The 13,822-nt window shown below is 41.2% G+C and overlaps 1 protein-coding gene across 2 annotated transcripts in view; it reads left to right on the top strand.

Moving 5' to 3' along the window:
- The window catches only part of HHAT (hedgehog acyltransferase), a 168,398-nt gene that overhangs the window by 94,534 nt on the left and 60,042 nt on the right, over positions 1-13,822 (top strand). The window lies entirely within an intron of this gene.

Genomic DNA, 13,822 nt, shown 5'->3' with positions numbered 1-13,822 from the left:
CCTGGCATAGCTGCCAAGTTTTCCCTTTTCTCGCGAGGAAGCCTATTCAGCATAAGGGAAAATCCCTTAAAATAAGGGATAACTTGGCAGCTATGGAACCTGGCCCAGTGGCGGATTTAGGGGAGCCCTACCAGTTCGCCAGTACTGGGTGCCGAGCTGAGAGGGGGCCGCAACAGTGATGTAGAATGGAAGGCGAGGGGGGGGCACTAAATTTTGTTGCTGCGCTGGGCGCCACTGAAATTTGAAAGTCCACCACTGCCTGGCCTAAAGTTTTGGCTGTGTATTGCAAGAATGTGGGGAGATTGCTGCTCATATTGACACTATGGGCTGGATCTAGTGGCGGTACAAGCAAAAGCCACTTGCACAATCAGCCTTTCTCTTCTCTTTCTGTTTTAGTCACCTGTAACCTTCAATATGGCTTCTCCAGAGGGTTAGAAGGCCCTTCTGACCAGCACGATTTCTTTAAAAAAAAAAATAATTAATTTTTATTCATTTTACAATAACATGTTATTAAATTCCATTTCAACTTACATTCTTATATACACATTTTGGCTACCGTATTTAAGCCTCACTTCCATCAACCCTTCCTTATGATTTTCTCACAATCACTTCTAAATTCTATATTTTCTCTATTTAACCACTGCTTAAAAAATAATATCCTATTTCCTAACTAAAAATCTTCTTTACAATGGCTTTTATTATTTAACTTTCAGAGCTTCTTGCATTCCTAACAACGTATTTGTGTAATTGCAATTGTCCTTCAGATAATCTACAAATTTAGTCCAGTCTTTGATGGATCTCTGGTCCCGCCGTTCTCAGATTCTTCCTGTCATCTTGTCCATCTCCGCATACTCCAGCAATTTCGTTTGCCATTCTTCTTTCGTCGGTAATTCTTCTTGTTTCCATTTCTGTGCTAATAGAATTCTTGCAGCTGTAACAGCATATTGAAATAATTTCTCATCCTGTTTTTTAATGTCATTACTTATAATTCGCAATAGAAGAGTTTCTGGTTTTTTAATAAACGTATATTTCAACATCTTCTTAATTTCATTATAAATCAGATCCCAAAAGCTTTTCACCTTCTTACACTCCCACCACATATGGTAAAAGGTACCTTCTTTCACTTTGCATTTCCAACACTTATTAGCCCGACCAGCATGATTTCCTGTTACAAAGGACAGTAGTGCATGGGGGCAAATAGTCAATGGGTGCACCAGTCAAGTTCTGTTCCACGGAGGATCCCTCCATCTGATTTGAGACAATGGTCCAAATTGCAGCTCAGTGCAACATGGTGCACACCAATCAGAAGTGGGCCCCTGATCCTCTGGAGAAGTTTTCTGGTGATTGCAGGGAGAGAAAGGCAGTGGTTCTCCAAAGCTGCCTTCTGCTTGCCCAAGCCTTAGATGCAACCCCCTGGCTTGTCTGAGAAATGCACTAACCCAATTTGCTCGCTTCGCTTTTGAAGAAATTCATTTGGCAGCTAAAGGCAAATGCCTTGACTTGAGTCACGTGTGACATTTTCATCCGTTAACAAAAGAAATGAAGATTACAAGATGGTTGCCTTGTAAAGTTGAATAGAAATGTATTTGGGAACTGCCCACGTAGAGGAGGTGGTACCTGTAACCCAGTTCCCAGTACCTATAACATCTTCATTGGACACGGCATAGGAAACATGCCTTGTCATATTCGCAGGTGGGGGGGGGGGAAATGTGTGGAATTACTCGCTCGAGACATCAATACCAGCACAAATGTTTCCGTTGATATCTGCCCCAGCATTGAACAATTTTCAAAGTTAAAACGCCACTCCCCACTTTCCTGTTTTCTATTTTACCATCTAACCTTCCAGTCTATCTGCAGTATTACTTGTAAATCTTCAAAGCTTTTACTCTTCCACCTTAAAAGATCATCTCCCTTGTGCTTTCAATGTAAGGTTTTTTGTTTTGCCCTTTGGGATGTCATTATTCCTTTTTACTCCTTGAAATGGCCTGCATTTCCTTTCCCTGTATCCATTAGCCTGAGCCTCTAGAAATGAAGATTAAGAGGATATAGGTCCACAGGAGAACATTTTTCAGTCTGGTTGGAGACTCATCTCAGTGTTTAGAAAAGAGTTTTTCCTGTCTGTCTTCATATATATATATATATTCATTCAAACAGCAGTTTTTAAACCAAATAACAACTCAACAATTGATTTAATCAACAATTAAATCTCATTTAAATATATGGAAAAACAGCACAGCAGCATATAACATAACTAGCAGCTTCGTTCAAAACTTTAAACCCTGAGTTTCCTGTACAGTACAAATAGGATGACTGAATCAGAAATATCTGTGTTAAGTTCCAGTGGTTTATTTATTCAGGTAACTTACAAATCACTCTTCATTAAAATCAACCTCAGAGGTTACCCCTACATTCAACACTCTGGTTGGGATTCCTTGTGCAAAAATGAAGCTCCTGATATTTGCCATATGAATAACAGCCTGCTCACGATGCATGTTCCTGTCTCTCTTGATTCGCAAATGAAAATTTGAAGCCTTTGCCTACATGCTCCATGGTTGCTCAGCTGCTTAAGCCCAGCCCAAGATGCTGAGGTTTGCATACTTGGATAATTTTATTTGTGTGCCACCTTTCCATAGTTCGAACCATGCTTGTCCCAAAAGTCGTCATAAACAATAAACAAAACATCAAAAAATACACAGCCAATTTGGAGAACTTCCACACCAATAATAATTTTATAGAGCTAAAATAAAGATGCAAAAATTAATCCCAATAACAGCAATAACACCTTCACAACAACAACAACAACAACCACCCAAACAGCACTTCAGGCCAAGAATCTCCTCCGCAGCTTCAGCTTTTGTAGCTGGAGTCAGTCAGGGCCCTGCCCTCCCAGACCAGGTGTGTACTGTAGATTCCAGCAGACACCTTCCTTTAATGGCTTAAAGTTATTTGGAGGGTCCATATGGGGCATAATTCAGTGGTGGACCACATGCTTAGTGTGTGGAGGGTCCCAGATTCAAGCCCTGGCATCTCCAGTTAAATCGGAGTACAGTCAAGGAATGTTCCCAGTGCGTGTGTTTGCTCTCGAAAAGGCTGGCCTAGAATCCCTGCTCTACGATCCCACTGTGGAATTCATTCATTGACTTTATCTGGAAATTGTTGAGATTTCTGTAAACTTTAAAATACTGTTGGTAAATGTAAACGGAGGTAATACTTAAGTCTAGTGTTATGGTGTTTCCCTCTGCTTCCCAACATTACCCATCTTTCAGGACACTCCAGTTCTTCTGTCGGTCTGGTCTCTGAGCCATTGACTTCAGTTTGTTGGACACATTCCAGTGACTTGCGTAGGCGCAATAGGATCCCTGCATGTTGAATTATTCAATAGCTTCTTTATAACTTTGCTGAGGCAGAAAAAAAAGGCACTATCTTAATTAAATGTTCTATCGCTGCATTTTATTCCTCACCAATAATTTCGTTTCCTGCTTTTTGCAGCAAAAAGCTTTTTTGAATGAAAGTAGGTGGCGGGGGGGGGGTGCGGGGTGGGGAGAGACGATGCAAACACTTAACAAAAGTTTGTTTAGTTTCTGTGTGCTGTAGTTGCAGGATGCATTTCGTACACGGGAAGCACAGAAGCTATGTTCAGAAATTACACCAGGGCCGCTTTTTTCCATGCCATGTTTTATGGATTCCCACATTGCTAAACAATGTTATTGGATTTACCACATGGTGTGATTGCATGATGCCGGTCCTAATAATAATAATAATTTTATTATTTATATCCCAGCCACTCTGGGCGGCTCCCAACAGAACACTAAGAACACTAAAAATAGAATAAAATGTCAAACATTAAAAACTTCCCTAAACAGGGCTGCCTTCAGATGTCTTCTAAAAGTCAGATAATTGTTTATTTCCTTGACATCTGATGGGAGGGCATTCCACGGGGTGGGCGCCACTACTGAAAAGGCCCTCTGCCTGGTTCCCTGTAACCTCACTTCTTGCAATGAGGGAACTGCCAGAAGGCCCTCAGCGCTGGACCTCAGTGTCCAGACTGAATGATAGGGGTGGAGACGCTCCTTCACGTATACTTCAACATGGTGGCTAAAAATGTTTCCCTCCCCACTTTTGCAGCTAGTATCACTGACGATAATGGTGACAGAGCTTTGGAACAAAGAAATGTGAATGAAAGTTGAGGTCTGAATACATTCTTAAACTGAAGTGCAGAATTAGTACGCTCAGGATCACTGCTGATGCAAACGATCTTTTTTTTAAATACTCTGTTGCTTTGCAGACAAATCTCAGTCCGTCCCAGAGGGTTTGCTCACATCCCCCTGAAGACCAAGATGAAGGAGGCACTGAACCATCTGGCAAAACTGCTGCAGTCTGCCAGGGTGCAAAGGAAGATACGAAACTTCCTTGCACCGAGTAAGATCGCTGACCCAGATAGTTCCTTCTTTCTACCTGCAGCTGCCCAGACAATGTTGGACTCCAACTCCCATCAGTCCCAGAAAGCATAGCCAGTGGCTGTAGTCTAACAATATCTGGAGGACACCACATTGGCTACCCACAAAGGTTGGTCCTTCATGGCCTTACCTGGAGAAGCTGGGGATTGAACCAAGCCTGGGATGACCAACCTTTTTGGAGCCTCAAGCATAGTTGCAAACTGCTGTGAACACAACGCACACACTGAAACTTATTCCAATGCTTCTTTCAAGTATCATTTCAGCAGCATTAGGGAGAGGACCTTGCGGTCCCCATGGCAGATATCTATGGACTCAGGTGCACCAGTAGTTGTATAAGCCATGTGTCAATGATCTGGGAATAGGACTCCAGTTCTACAACAGCGAGATATACCGTATATGCTGGCGTATAAGGCGACTGGGCGTATAAGACGACCCCTTACTTTTCAAGTTAAAATATAGAATTTGGGATGTACTCCAGCCCTTTTTTGGCGGGGAGGGGAGGCTGTCTTCTCCAGCACTCAAGTCTGCAGCGATAGAGGGACAGAGACATCGGAGGCTCACACAGCCAGCGAAAGACGCTGAGCAGCAGTGAAAGAGAGAGCGGAGAGAGAGAGAGACGGAGAGATCCCTTTGCTTTGCGCTGACAAAAAGAGAAGAGGCAGCAGCTTGACACCAATGAAATACACAAAACTGTATCTCTGCGCTGATCCAGGTCACAAAGCCATGAGGGAGCCATTCTCCCTGGCGGGGAGCAGCCCCCTCCCGAGCGCGCTTCTTTGCGTTCATATGGTCACTGCATACAGTGGGGATGCGGCCGTTTTTGAGCTCCCCCCACCGTATGCGGTGACTGCAGATTCTTGGACCCGGCGTATAAGACGGGCCCCCAACTTTTGAAAAAAATTTCCTGGGTTCAAAAGCCGTCTAATACGCCAGTATATACGGTATATAAAAGCTCAGGGCAATCCAAAAGCTTGGTGGAACAGAAATTACTAGATGCTGGAGAGCCAATAAAGAGAGGCCCAGGTGAGCTTCTAAGCATGGGTGCCATAATGAAAAAGACTGTCATACATCCCAGCTAGCTGAACCTCTGATCACAGGCAGGACTCAGAGCATGGCCTCTGTTGAGGCACAGTGGGCAGTCAGGCTCTTGAGGATGAAGGTGACCCTTCCAGTCACGTGGTAAGAGTAAGAGCTGTTCGACAGTGGAATTTGCTGCCAGGGAGTATGGTGGAGTCTCCTTCTTTGGAGGTCTTTAAGCAGAGGCTTGACAGCCATCTGTCGGGAATGCTTTGATGGTGTTTCCTGCTTGGCAGGGGGTTGGACTGGATGGCCCTTGTGGTCTCTTCCAACTCTATGATTCTATGATTCTATAGTCCCAAACACTTGTCTTCTTTGAAGACAAAGGAACACAGAGTTGTGCATTGAAAATTACTTACAAAAGTTTTCCCTTCCCAAGCAATTTTTGCAAATCCGTGCCTTATGTGAGAACCAATATAGACACAAGTGCATGTACACATAGAGAGTCAGCTTAAAAAAGCATTAGGTTTAGTTACAATTAAGTAATCCTGTCTCATGATAGCAGATTTCTTAGTGGATTAATATGGATGTCAGATATTGAGGTCAAAAGAAAGAAAGAAGGATGCACTAACAGGCACAGCCCGGATACAATAATGTGAGATTTCCCTCTATGCTTGATCACAAGAGATAAAACACTTTGCTGTCTTATTGCCTTCAAATTATTCCTTACATCTTTGCAAAGCATCTTGCAAGGGTTTGCACAGGTTTAAACCAATTCGCTTGATGGGCTGAAGGAAAAGAAAAATCCATTCCATTTAAGCAGCTGTGATTTCTCTGTAGAGCACACAGGAAAAGAAAGCAGCCGAAAACAACCTTATTTTTGTCGCGGGAAAAAAAGTAGACGTGGCTCTGAATTCATACAAAGGACATTGAGCAAAAAGGTGTCAATTTTATCACCCCTTCCTGCAGCACAAATCTACCACAAGCCACAATTTTTAAAGCTTTTTTATTTTTTAAAAGGACTTTGAAACAATGGAGTTATGTGCTTAGACTTAGAAGAACTTGGCTTGAGGCCAGAACCATCTTCACAGTAGTTGGGGTTTTTTTAAGCATCAAACACAGGTCGTAAAAATGAACATCAAACTTAATGCAAAAGCATCTGTGCATTTGAAACCTGGGGAACATTTGCACATCATCTGATGGATTCCAGAGTGGATCCCAACACTGGGGGGTGGGGTGGGGTGGATTCTAACCCATTTTATTGTATGGAAGAGCAACTGCTCATTAGGAAACATGTATTACTTAGTTCCAGTTTCTTCTTCTCCTCCTCCTCCTCCTCCTTCTCTCTCTCTCTCTCTCTCTCTCTCTCTCTCTCTCTCTCTCTCTCTCTCTCTCATACCAATAATCTTTGAAGTGTATTACTTTGAAGATATCTATTTTTGTAATCAGTGCCACATTATTGGGTTTTCTTTCCCTTTACGCCCTTAATTAAATTGCTCTTCGTTGATTAAATGTGTCTAACTGGTGTCAGAAGAAACTCTGAGAAACCACTGAAGAAACGTGTTTTCAAATCCTTGTCTAACATTCCCGAAGCGGCACAAAAGGCCATGCCCACCATTTCGCAGTCTAAAAACAGAATGCCTTTGTGTTTAGACTGTAAAATGTTGGGCAGGGCCTTTTGTGCCGCTTCGGAATGTTAGACAAGGATTTCTGATGTTGCCTTTCTGTATGTTCAGGCTGTGAGACCCATTGCCTACAGAGCCAAAACAGCACCACCCATCCACAAGAGTGTTAAGAGCAGGGGCTGCCAACTTTTTTGGACTTGTGGACACATTGCAAATTTTCAAGAGTGCTGAGGGTTCCAGTGGCAAAATAGCTGCTATGTCATGGCGTAATACCACATGGGGAATGTGGTATTACTCAACGTCAGAGAGACAGGGATTATATTTCATATAGTTTGGTTTCAGATTTACAGGTATCTCCCCCTACGTTGTCTAGAGAAATATTGTTGTCATGGTTTTAGATAGGATGTTATTATTTAATAAATTTAGGTTTTCTATGCCATTGCCTTTAGTTGAATATATTATAGAATTTTTATATTCTTCTTTTAAAAAAATAATTTTATTAATATTGTGTCATTATACTTTGTAGCCAAGATTGTTACACATCAAACAAGCTTGCTTGTCAGGAAGAAAGAAAACAAGTAGTGGGAAAGAAGAAAATAAAATAAAAATGACATGTGAAGAGAAAAAGGGGAGCATATTTTAAAAAAATCAACCCAGCCCACAAAAAAAAAACTTTGAAATGCGTTGAATAGATTAAAAGGATAAATATCACCATTTAGATTGCCATTCCAAAAATGTAAAATCAAAGCCCACTTCTCAATAACTTTGTTCTCCTGATTATCATGTATTGTTTTTATCTCACCTGTAAGTTTTATCATTAAGATAATCTGCCAAGATTTCCTTAACCAATTAGTTGTAGGGGGTTGTTTTTATTTTTTCATTATTCTTGTAATGCACTGTTTTGCTGTTGTTTGCAGTGTAGTAATCAGCTGCAGATCAGTATTAATTACTTCACAATGAAGTATAATTATTATTAATCATGAAGATTAGATTTTTTTTTAAAAAAAATGCAAACTGATGCAGAAATGAGGGATTGGAAACATTTAGACAGAGAAAGAAATAGATTAGAAGGACAAATTTGTCCATTCCTACTTTGACCACAGAAGAGTGAAAGAAATTGAAGGCCCATATATAATTATGATGACCCTTCAGATATATTTGGTGTATTATTTCAAATAAAGTGCAAAGTAGAATGTGAATCCTGGAAAAAACAGAGGTGCTCATTAGTTATTTTCCCTCGTCTTCTTCAAACTTCTTGTCTCCTTCCATTTGGTCATTAGCAAAGTTACTACAGTTCATGGCTTTATTCTCTCCATCTTCTTGCCCATTAAAATATTAAAATCTAGCAAGCACTTAGGCAAGCTTGTTAAATTAGTAAGGAATGTGTTTAAGAATTTAAATACTGGATAGATTGTAAAGCACTTAGGAGCAGTTGTTCCTCTGCCTCAAAAATTTTGTTGTCTTTCTTGGGTATTGCCATTTTGTAGCTTCCTGTTCTCCAAAAGTCACTTGAGCCATTCCTAACTTCGTTTGAAATACATCCATGTAGCTGTGATCCAGCATGTCTCAAAGACACAAATATTTCATTATCAACCAAGGAAAAGCAACCATGGATGGTAGAGAGGGCTGCCATAGATTTTTATAGTTCCATAATGGACAGTGTGTCTTTTAAATCACCTTTGGAAGTTGGATGATTTCAAGTAGATAATCATATTAAGAGTCATAAATACCTTCTCTGATTTCCATAAAGTGCATGCAAAGCTCACAGGTGGAATTCCATTTTTAATTCTGTTTTCTTGACACTGATCAAGACCTCTCTGGGGGGGAACAAATCTTCATAGTCATATTTTCGTAGTCCTGGTTCTCCTTGTATTGCCACAGTGGTGTTGAACATTCCTTACACCACGTTTAATTAAAAGCCCTCAATTTTTGTGTGTGTAGGTTTCCCTTGCAGTCGCCCTGCATCATTGACTTCGTAGTATCCTTGCAGTCTCCCAACTGAAAATCATATGTGCATGATTGAACAGAGAGAGACTACGTACTCATACACTCACAATGCACGTGCAATGTAACATTTGAGATGGGCGTAGGCATGTTAATTTGTTTCTTACATCCCCACCCCGATTCTTGCAGCATTTTGCTCATACACCCGCATTTTCTCTCTCTCATCTTGCATGTAGCTGTAGCATGGGCCCACTGCCCCCCCCCCCCAATATGTGTGATGTTTCCGTATTGGACATTGCAGTTCTCTGGCACATACAGGTTTCATTAATAAGAAATAAGAAGATTTGGTGTGAAAGTGTTAAAATATTGTTTTTTAAAAAAAAACCCAAAACAAGATGGCTTGATGCAAATAAGGTGAAAATGCCACAACAATGCAGATCTTGCAGGAATTCAGAGTGCTTATTCATCCAGGGGCAGCTTGTAAGCAGATTCATTGAAAGCATGATGGATTTGGGAAGTCTAGTACTGAAGCCCTTAAGCAGCAAAGTTTGCAAGCACAAACAAATGCTTCCCAAGGGCTGTCTCACTGTGCTGCAGCTAACACTTGTAAGAAACTAAGGAAGTGGTAATTGGGTTTGAAAGTTTTACGTCTTCAAGAAATGTCATTCTTAAATATTTCAGTAATTATGTTTGTGATGCAATAGGGATTTGAAGGGTAGTATTTACATAATCTGTCCAATTCACTAATGGGCATCTTCTGAGTTAAAATTATGATGTGCTGCTGAAATGGAACAGCTTGCCTGCAAGAGATAAGCTGACTTTAAAAAGCTGCCCAGTTCCTTGAAAAAGGACGCTGTGCAGTTGTAGAAGGAGTGCTTTGCACAATCACCACCAATACAAGGTGGGCTACTTTTCAGTAAGAAATACTTTAAATTTAGGTAGGTAGCCGTGTTGGTCTGACGCAGTCAAAATAATGATGATGATGATGATGATGATGATAAATTGTCTAGTAGCACCTTATAGGCCAACTATGTTTGTTCTGGTATATACTTTTGTGTGCATGCACACTTCTTCAGATACAGTGGTACCTCGGTTTATGAACACAATTGGTTCCGGAAGTCTGTTCATAAACTGAAGCGTTCATAAACTGAAGCGAACTTTCCCATTGAAAGTAATGGAAAAGGAATTAATCCGTTCCAGATGGGTCCGCGGCGTTCATAAACCGAAAATTCATAAACCGAGGTGTTCATAAACCGAGGTTCCACTGTACACATCATATCTGAAGAAGTGTGCATGCACATGAAAGCTTACTAGACAATTTTTTAATTCTTTTTGTACTTTAAATTGTCAGGCTTTTTTCATTAGGTAGGTAAAAATTCTATAACTTGGAGAAAAAACTTCACAGTCCATGACTGGGCAATACCTTTATTAGAACCAAACAAAATGTCACGCATTTACGGCAAACAGTTGAGTTTACTACTCAAGGCAATATACTACTCAAATACTTCATTTTCTACATAAATGTGTTTGTAAGGACAGACCAGGACTATAATTACACAGTTTCCTGTGAAGCTGGTGGGACAAATCAGCCATGAATTAAGTCTCCTATGATTTCATTGGGAACTAAATGCCACTATCATTATTATTTATTAAATTTATATCCTGCCCGTCTTCCCAAAGAAGTGCAGGACCGCAAACACACAAACAATAAAACATGTGAAACATTTAGAAACAAGTCCAATGCAGAATGGGAAAGATTTTTTTGCATACAAGGCTTGTTGGAAGAGGAAGATCTTCAGCAGGTGCTGGAAAGTCAGCAGAGAGAGTGCCTGCCTAATATTCAAGCAGAATGAATTCCAAAGTGTGGGTGTCACAACTTAAAAAGCCCAGTTCCTACATTGGGTGGAATGGACCTCCGGATAAGATGTTGTCTGCTGGAGGGCCTCACCTGCAGAGTGCAAGGATTAATGGGGTATCCATCAAGTATCCAGTTTCCCCAGGTACATTCCAGGTCTCCAGCTGTATAGGTCTGTATACACCAAAACCAGCACCTTGAACTTAACCCGGTAGCTAGCATAGCCTGAGTCCAACCCTTCATCATAGAATCATAGAGTTGGAAGAGATCACAAGGGCCATCAGTTTTAAGTCACAACCAGACATCACTTGTGCAATGTTTTACCATCTAGCTCTTAATGGTTCCACTGTCAACACTAAAACTACCGGTATACCTGGATATTCCCCCCCCCCCTCCCAAGGATTCACATCCAAGACTTTTCATAAGCAAAAAGGAATTTATGCTGCTCACTTAACCAACTGCTGGCACTAGATTGTAAAAGTCAGAAAATTGAATCTCTTTCCCTCCTGTACAGCTGCCTGAGCAGTCACCTAAGGAGAGCCAATTGACACCGTGTAAACTGAACTGTAATTGAAAGCACGCTTTTAAATTAAAGTTGTCACTTCTAAGACTGTTCCTAGTGATGGTCACATTGGTGCCAATTGAGATCGTTTGCACAAACAGAGGAGCTTCCTGATGAGAAGCAGCCTGAATCTGCTTTCGTGGAAAACATTCCTGAATTATCCTTTCAGGGATGAGCTTGTGTCCTGTGATGTTCACCTTGCTGGCGAGGGGTGTTAAAAAAAGTTCAGAGGAGCTTAACAAACACAACAGGATATTACTGATGTGGGAATACACAGTGCTCTGCTTTTTCCTCCTTCCAAACTCTGATTCTGACAGATACACTGCCAGACAGAGCTGCCTGGTGCCATCCAGATGTTTTGGACCACAACTACCATAATCCTTGGCCATTGACTGTGTTTGCTGGGCCCAATAGGAACTGCAGGTTGAGGAAGGGAGAACTATCCTTTTAAGGTTTGAGAAGAATGCAAGATGCACCATGTTGAACTGTCAATTGGAAATTTTTATGTCCCATGTTTTAGCTATCACTCCGCTTAGAACTGATTTTTACATGACAGGGGGCGGCCCCCTTGTATGTATTCCATACTGAAGGTATGCAAGAACAATGTAAGAGAATCTAAACCACACAGGATAAGTCATGTCCAGTTCTTCAAAGGAGTCCTGTTTCCCCAGAAAGAGTTTTCTGCCGGTGCAGAACTACTGAAGAAAGCCTGGCAGTCTCTCAATTGGAGTGTCTTAAATTGCAAGGACGGCCAGCACTTAGAAAGCACTTCTGGGCTGCTTGCATAACCTCCAGCTACGATAACACTTGCAGAGCCTCGACACGAAGAGTAGAGTGCTCTTATTACACTTCCCATTCCCCAATTCCTTAGTTTTATTGTGTGTTTGAGACCGGGATCTAATAATCAAATATTCCCTGGGGGAAATGGCACTGATTAACAATGGATCCCTATGCCAGTTTACTCAGAAGTAGATGCCACTTCATACAGTGAGGCTTATTCACAAAGATGTATGTTGAGGATTGAAGCCTAATTTATGGAACAGAAAGACTTCAAAGACTGGTGTTGGCCATCATACAGAGAGATGAATAGTGATTCCAAAATGTCATAAGCATTTGAGAATTAAATGTTGTGACTTCTAATTGCATTCTTCAGTTAGATCTATATTTCCTTAATCCTGTACAATTTGTTTCTATTTCTTTGAAATATCACTTGGGAAGGGGACTTCATTTCCCCTCAAAACCAGTGGGGCTGTCATAATAATTATAAATGTAAACATTATGGATCAAATGACTGGTTGTGTTTCCTACCTTAAAAGGAAAACTTAGGTTGGGACCATGTTACAAAAATGGAAGTTTGGGTTGGGTTCCCCATTCTGTGTGACATGCATTACAATTTATCCTTGTTCTGGGTACCATTACATTGTTGGGAAAATGCCCTGGGGGCCCCCCCTGCAGCCCCTGATCTCTGAGTGTCCTCTGGTATGTGCAGCTCTGGAAAAGGCATTTCGCTTCTTCTCCAGCGTGCTTCAGCGACATATATCAAATGATATATGCACACTAATCTTCTAGCATAACACAGCAAGAAGCGTGAGACATCGTAGAGCTAATCTACGTATTTATTTACACACCATGTACAGACAAAGGAATTATGGCAGGCATCCCCAAACTTCGGCCCTCCAGATGTTTTGGACTACAGTTCCCATCATCCCTGACCACTGGTCCTCTTAGCTAAGGATCATGGGAGTTGTAGGCCAAAACATCTGGAGGGCCACAGTTTGGGGATGCCTGAATTATGGCGTCCTCTCTCTCCAGCTCCGAAAGGAAAAGCAGGAACAAGTAAAATCAAAAGTACAGTACAATAGTACATACAGTGGAAGAGATAAGACTGTCTTCCGTTCCCACACTCTTCCCAGACAGGCATGTGATTTATACCAATCTCATCTGCAGCATCGGAGGCATGAAATACTAACATACATGGCATGATACTCCCCACTCCACCAGCATCCCTGCCAATGTGGAGAAGAGCTAGTATCCAACTAAGTCATACTCAGAGTAGACCCAATGAAATCCATGCACTTAAGTCGGTTGATTTCAGTGTGCCTACTCTGAGTTTGACGTAGTCAAATACGATGCAATGGTGTCAGGTAACTTGTGGGTGTGAGAGGAAGAACTGCATGCTTCCATTCTCAGCAGCAGCTCTGAATTATGTGTAATACTTCTATAATAGATACTTATTGCAAATAAAACAGAAAGCAAAAAAATAAACAATGTGAACGAAGGCAAGGACATTGCTAAAATTTACTTTAAATTACCAAACAAGATTTTACCAAAACTTTTCAAACAAAATATTTCATCCAGCAGC

This window comes from Zootoca vivipara, chromosome 3 (genome assembly GCF_963506605.1).
Source record: "Zootoca vivipara chromosome 3, rZooViv1.1, whole genome shotgun sequence".
Taxonomy (NCBI): Eukaryota; Metazoa; Chordata; class Lepidosauria; order Squamata; family Lacertidae; genus Zootoca; species Zootoca vivipara.
This window is presented reverse-complemented; position numbering and strand designations above follow the sequence as displayed.